This window comes from Phodopus roborovskii, unplaced genomic scaffold, assembly GCF_943737965.1.
Source record: "Phodopus roborovskii unplaced genomic scaffold, PHOROB, whole genome shotgun sequence".
NCBI classification, from domain to species: Eukaryota; Metazoa; Chordata; class Mammalia; order Rodentia; family Cricetidae; genus Phodopus; species Phodopus roborovskii.
Genome location: NW_026126574.1, coordinates 849,305 through 856,344, shown reverse-complemented (window position 1 = coordinate 856,344; position 7,040 = coordinate 849,305). Strand labels below are relative to the sequence as shown.

At 40.8% G+C, this 7,040-nt stretch overlaps 1 pseudogene; it reads left to right on the top strand.

Moving 5' to 3' along the window:
- Positions 1 to 1,321: 1,321 nt before the first annotated feature.
- Positions 1,322 to 6,515, top strand: LOC127235935 (60S ribosomal protein L18a-like; annotated as a pseudogene).
- Positions 6,516 to 7,040: the final 525 nt, after the last annotated feature.

Genomic DNA, 7,040 nt, shown 5'->3' with positions numbered 1-7,040 from the left:
ACTTCCCTGGTTAAGAAACTACCTTTTGAATACATGCTCAGCCCCTTTTGATGGTCTTCTTCCCACTTGTATTATTAGATGCAATTTGATGCCTCAAGTACTTTATATACCCAGTCACAATGGAGGGAAAAGTAGTCTGCTACCCTTCCCTGCCGCAGGGGCATTTGATGGGGTCCAGACGCTGGGGACTTGCATTTTGAGGCATAGCTGGACATATATAACCTGGTTCCTCAGCATTCATGTTTCCCATGCTGATGACTTGGCCATTCCCCCAGTCAACTTCAGCATCTTGGTCTCTGGCCTTTTCCACTTCTCTTACTGCTTCCATGTTATGTCCAGGAAGGATATGTCGGAAGTTTTAGATTGCTTGTACTACCTACATATGGACTAGAAATGAAGAATGCAATTTCAGACCAAACAGCTAACACCCTTCTTAACTTTGGTAATAACTGTTAGGTTCCTTGCTGCATTCCAAGGACCCTTTTGTTCCTGAATTATGCTGAGTGAAGTCTTTCTGGAAGGGAAATCCTTGTGTTTGAGGATTATTCTAAAACACGGGGATTTCCATCCACTGCCCATCACCAAGCCCGCCTCTCTCTCGCTTTCTCTCTCTCTGGTATGTGGCAATATAGGATTAGACTCTCCAATTGACTTCTGTGTATGTGCAAGTGTATGTGTGTGTATGTGTGTGTGTGTGCGCGCATGTATGTGAGCGCATGCATGCACAGGTGCTGTATATGTATGGGCTATGCTTTGTGATACCCATGGAGAGGCCACAGGACAATTTTGGATGTCTTCTTCAATCATCTTGACCTTATGTTTTGAGATGAGTCTCAATGAACCTGGAGCTTACTGACTCAATAGACTGGTTAGTCAGGAAATTCCAGGAATCCTTCTGCTTCCACCTCCCCAGTGTTGGGATTACAGGTGCATGCCAGCAGCACTTGGGCTTTTATATGGGTTGCAGGAATCCAGAGTGAGTGAGGTCTTCATACTTACATGGTAAGAATTTTACCAACTGGGTCATCTCCCCAGCATCCCACAGAACTTTATTTCCTTTTCCTTCCTAGTGGAAACTTCTGCCACCATCACCATTTCTTCCATATCAAAATTTTATTATGGTAATCTGTGTATGATTTTAGATTTGAAGCTCAGATTTGCAATTTTAAGAAAACCTTCCTATAGCTAACATTAATCAAGTATCTTCCAAATCAAACAAAAACAAAAACAATAAAAACACCACTTCAGACCAGTAATACATCACAGACTCGAAGAATCTCTATTTTGAAATTCCAGTAAAGCATTGATTTCTATAGTCTAAATGGTGTCTGCCCTCTGCTGCCTTTGGGCAATACAGTTAGGCTCAGCTCTAGGCTGGGCAAAAGGGCTCCAGGAACAAAATTCAGTCACTCAGGGGAAAAATACAATAGACCACACTTACAGTATTAACACCAGGTATGCCAGGACTCTGCTTGTCTCAGATTTCAACAATGAAGGCCATGGCCACTAAGAAATGTAGCATTTCCTAACTTCTTTCTCTGCCTTCCTGCCAATGAAACACCAAGTACAGCCAATTCTCTCTCTGTGATACTTTTACCATATGTTCTTCCTCCCAACTCCCATTCATTCACCTTGCAAACTCCTGTCCATTCACTCTCCCAACTCCCACTCATTCACCCCTGCATCCTTTCGAGATCACTTCTGCAAACATGATCCACTCCAAGAAGCCTCTTCTCCCTGAGTTTCTTTTTGACATTTGGGAAGAACTCTGGCTCAGCACATCAGCTTTCCAGTTGCCAAGCTCTTAATAGGAAGAAACTCAGCCTTATTTTTTTGTATCAGCTCTTATTCATATGTAATTATCCTTCAGTAAACTACACAGTTGTACCAGCACAAACAGCTGTGGGTTGGAGCCAATGAACTCTTGTGACATAATTGTACTAGCTTCTCAGTGGCCATCATGTTTTCCACAGGCTAAATGATTTCTATCTGATACACCTAGTTGAGGAAAATTCTACAAAATTTTATATACTATGTATAGAAATGTAACAAGCTTTCCCTACCATCATGAGCCTTCTGATCCAAAAAGACTTTTTTAAAATGTCAAGTATCTAATTGTTTCCATTTCCCTACCAGGATGATCAGGATTTGTACAGAATGATCCAGGACCCCAGGTCACTGAGTTGTCTCAGAAGGACAAGAGTCATAAATAATTCTGTTAATTGCTTTTCTTTGTTAAAAGATTTTCCTCCAAATGACTTAGCAGACTTTTGTGATTCCCCCATAGAAGGCCTCACCATTCCTGAGGAGTGAAAGGAGGGATAGAGGGTTGGTGGGGAGCATGGGAAGATGGGAGGGAGAAGGAACTGGGATTGATATGTAAATAAGATTGTTTCTAAATTAAATTTTTAAAAGATTAAAAAAAGATATTTTCATGAAGTTGGACATGGTGGCTCATGCATTTAATCCTAGCACTCAGGAGGCAGAGGCAGGTGGATCTCTGTGAGTTTGAAGCCAGTCTAGTCTACATATTGATTTCCAGGACAGCCAGAGCTACACTGAAAGCTCTTATTTCAAGAATGAAAAAGAGCCTTTTGTGAATGGCGGCAAAGGAGCACGTACTGCCATGAGGGCTCAGGCACACTTCGGGAGTACAAAGTGGTGGGGTGCTGCTTGCCCACCCCAAAGTGCCATAAGCCACCATTATACCGAATGAGCATCTTTGCGCTAAACCATGTGGTGGCCAAGTCCCACTTCTGGTATTTCGTGTCACAGCTAAAGGGAGATAGTGTATTGTGGACAGGTGTTTGAGAAATCACCACTGCGTGTGAAGAACTTCAGCATCTGGCTGCGCTATGACTCCCGCACTGGCACACACAACATGTACCAAAAGTACCAGGACCTGACCACTGCTGACACTGTCACACAGTGCTATCGAGACATGGGTGCCTGACACCGTGCACATGCTCACTCCATCCAGATCATGAAGGTGGAAGAGATCGCAGCCAGCAAGTGCCATCGGCCGGCTGTGAAGCAGTTCCATGACTCCAACCAAGATCAAGTTCCGTTGGAATTATGTTCAGGAAGCAGTCTCCTATACCAATTTGTTCAAGGGTACCTCCTATTTTCTCTTCTAAGAGGTTCAGTGTGGCTAGACTGATATTGCGGTCTTTGATCCATTTGGACTTGAGTTTTGTGCATGGTGACAGACATGGGTTTTTGTTTGTTTGTTTTGTTTTTTGTTTTTGTTTGTTTTGTTTTTTGTTTTTGTTTGTTTTTTTTTTTGTTTTGTTTTTTAATGTTGTCTCTCACTGACCTTGAACTTACCAAGGATTCTAGAGTAACTGACTAACACATTCTAGGGCTCCTGTTGTCTCCATGTTCTCATTGCTAGGATTACAAGACCTTGCCACCACATCCAGCTTTTTGTTTATCTATTTATCTGTTTAATATAAGTGCATTCAGATATTTATGTTTGCAAGAGAAATACTCTACTGATTAAGCTATGCTCCCAGCCTGGAAACCTTCTTTTAGAAGGAAAAAAAAATTGCATACACTTCTTCCTCTTTTCCTATCTACCATGGTTCATATTTCTACATCTTGAAAACCACAGCAATGGAGTTTACAAGTGAAGCCACATGGTGGCAATAAATGTCAGTTCTTTAGAGAAACCAGCATACCAGGAGCACAATTGATCTGATTGCACTCTAACAGTTCTGGAGGTTTCTGTATCAAACAAGAACTTTCCCTTCTAGTCAGTGATGCTACTTGAGGGAAGGTGGAAAACACATTTGACGCTTACTTTGTGCAGGAAGAGAGGAGTGTTAACTAATTTTATGTTAACTTGGCACACGCTGGAGTCATTTGGGAAGAAGTCTTGGTTGAGAAAATGCCTCCATAAAGATCAGGATGTAGGCAAGTCTGTAGCAATTTCTTAGTGACTGATAGGGGAAGGCCCAACCCATTATGGATATTGCCCACTATTCCTGGGTTGGTGATCATGGGTGCTACCGGAGCAAACCATGAGAAGCAAGCCAGTAAGCCACATACCTCAGTGGCCCTCTCTTCAGTTCAGGACTCCAGAATCCTACCTTGAGTGCCTGCCCTGACTTCTTTAGATGACAATAAACTTTGGTTGGGACATGTAAGATGAAATAAACCCTTTCATCTCCAAGTTCCTTTTATTAATTTTATGAAAGCAATAGCAATCCTAACTATGCCAAGAAGTGGAAAGAAAAGCTCTATACTAGTTACTTTTTACTTGCTGTGATAAACACTATTACAAAGGAAAGGGTTTATTTGGGCTTATGGTTCCAGAGGAATAAGAGCCTCATGATAGAGAAGCATGGCAGCAAGCAGATGCATGGCAGCAGAAGTAGGAAGCTTTGGGTTACATCTGGAACCATAAGCTCAAAGCAGAGAGCACAAACTAAAAATGGCATGAAACTTTAAAACCCCATAGCCAGACCCCCAGTGATATACTTTCTCCCACAAAACCATACCTTCTGGATGTCTCCCAAACAGTGCCACCACTTGGGAAACATGTGTTCAAATGCCATAGTCTATGGGGGACATTTTCATTCAAACTACCACAAGCTCCAATAGAGAGATAATTTATACTCTGGGATCATAGATTTCTCACCTGAAAATAGGAAAACCATATCATATAATTACTAAAAGGATCAACTGAACTATGATGAAGGACTTAAAGATAAGAATCTTGGGCAACCTGTTATCAATATACTTCTAAAATTAAGGCATTCCTGTATCATAAGCATTTCTATCATCAATTTAAATATGTGAACAGATTCAGCAACCCTATAAAATGGGGACTATTATTTTTCTGTTTTGCAAATGAGAAAATGGAACAAAGGTTTGTAACTCGTGCACAGCTTCACAGTTAATTTTGGGACCCAGGCATCAGGCTGTAAGCAGAGCATTAATTCTGATGATGCAGCTTATACATTGGGTTCTCATTTGCATGGACCATTCCAAGCCTCAAGTGGGGCCCTGATGAAATCCTCACATGTTCAAATGTTCTCATAAACTCTGCAAAGCTATCTTAACCAAATGATTTAAGACTGTTTTCCTTCCTTCGGATCTCTCATTTTCCAACTTTATTTCTCATTACCCAACTTCAAATCTCTCCATCGTTCCTAAAATATAGGAAAGAATAGATTGAGTTCATTGTGCCCTTAGTTTGAGTTTATTGAGATTCAGTCCTGTGGTTTGCAGTTGATCTTATGTTTGGCCTAGTTACAATGAAGAGATCTTACAGGATCCTGGAGGGAGAGGCTGGAACCAGACACATATGATTCTACATTTTTCTTCGTACAATTAGCTGTCTATAAACAAGTCCTTTATTCCTTGATTTAAATCCTCCAAATCAATTGATATGATTTTGTAAGTCCTCCCTGTTTCTTACAGATCCTTTCAGTTCCTTGCCACTCCATCTCTTCCCATCCCCACAGCTCTTTAGAAGTTTGCCTTTCTTTGCTGGACCATACCCTTGGTTCATGCATCAACTCTTATTAATTACTTGCAAAACTGACATAAAAGTCTGACATGAGCTTAGGTATCAAATTTCTAATCGACCTCTGTGTATATCAATTACAAACTGTTAGTTGGTTTTGGCAATTCAATGATTATTTGAAATAAATACCTAGACAATAAAACTTTAAATGCTAGAAACCCTAAAGGTTATGTTTTTAAAAAAAGAAATGGTGGTTCTCTGGATTGACAAGAACATTAAAATCATAGGAAATGACCACAAGTCTTAAAGCTGAAACTTTCTTATCTGTTAATAAATAGGATTATTAGCTAGTAATTTGAGTCACTCCTGAAGTGGAAAGCCTTAATTTTCTTTCTATGCTTGGTTTTATGAAACTTATTTTATATAACAAAAATGGAAAATCATACATATTACATTGTTATGGTTTAACTATGAAATTATACCCTTGAGCTCATGTAGTGAGGGTTCAGTTGGCACCTGATCAGCTCTGGGAAGAAAACAGATTGCAAGAGCTCTGTGTTTATGGCTAGATCACTCCATTGATGGAATTAAAATCTGAGCAGACTCTTTGGAAATGGCACAACTGTGGACAATGGGAGTTAGTTGGAAAAACTCCATCACCGGGGATGTCCCTGAAGGATGCATCTTACATCTGTCCAGGCTGCCTTTTCAATGTGTTGTTTTTCTACCACTTGGTTGAGTCATTTTCTCCTGCTATGCCTTTCTTCCATGATGATGATGCTTGCCCTGGGCCTGAAAGTAAGAGATTGAAGCTACTATAGACTGGAAACCTCTGAAACCCTGACTTGGATAGACATGCCTAAAGGCTGTCTACTAAATCAACAAGCCTCTGATAAGAGTGGTCATGAATAAACATTGTGTTTCAGGTCTCCTTCCAGAAATGTTTGCAGACCACATGCAAGCAAAAATTCTTGGAATTGCAATGCCAGGAAAACCTGTCTTATCTGTCAGCCCCAGAAAAATTAAGGAACATTGCAGCTGAGTGACACAATTTAATTCTAACATGGGAAGGTTTTACCACTGCAAATAACACTAATTTGAAAATAAGCTTATTAACTAGAGGAAAGTTTGAGTTAGAGAGCAGGAATCAAGTTCCTGATAAAAAGAAGAAAACATATATCCAGAACACCTTAATACATTTTCAGGGGACATGCAGGCCAGCTTTTATTTTTACTAAAACACAAGTGAAAGCAGAAATAGTGCCTTCAGCTATCAAGGGATCTTGTGAACTGCAAAATCACCATTATAAGGGAACAAGTGAACAGTCTCTTCTGTCTCTCAGGGTGGATAGCTGGTGCCTACTGGAGATGAAGACTTTGTCCTCAGCTATTCATCCTTGTCCACTTGGCATCTCTAGTCATCAGTAAAGAGCATCAAGGTGCTCCTGGAAAGCATGAACTCAAAATGGGCACCAAGCCCTGCAACTTCCCACAATCCCTGGAACACAGCTTTCTCCCTTGTCCCTCAGATTGACAGTCCCCTGGGTATGCCCTGGTGGCACTCTCCA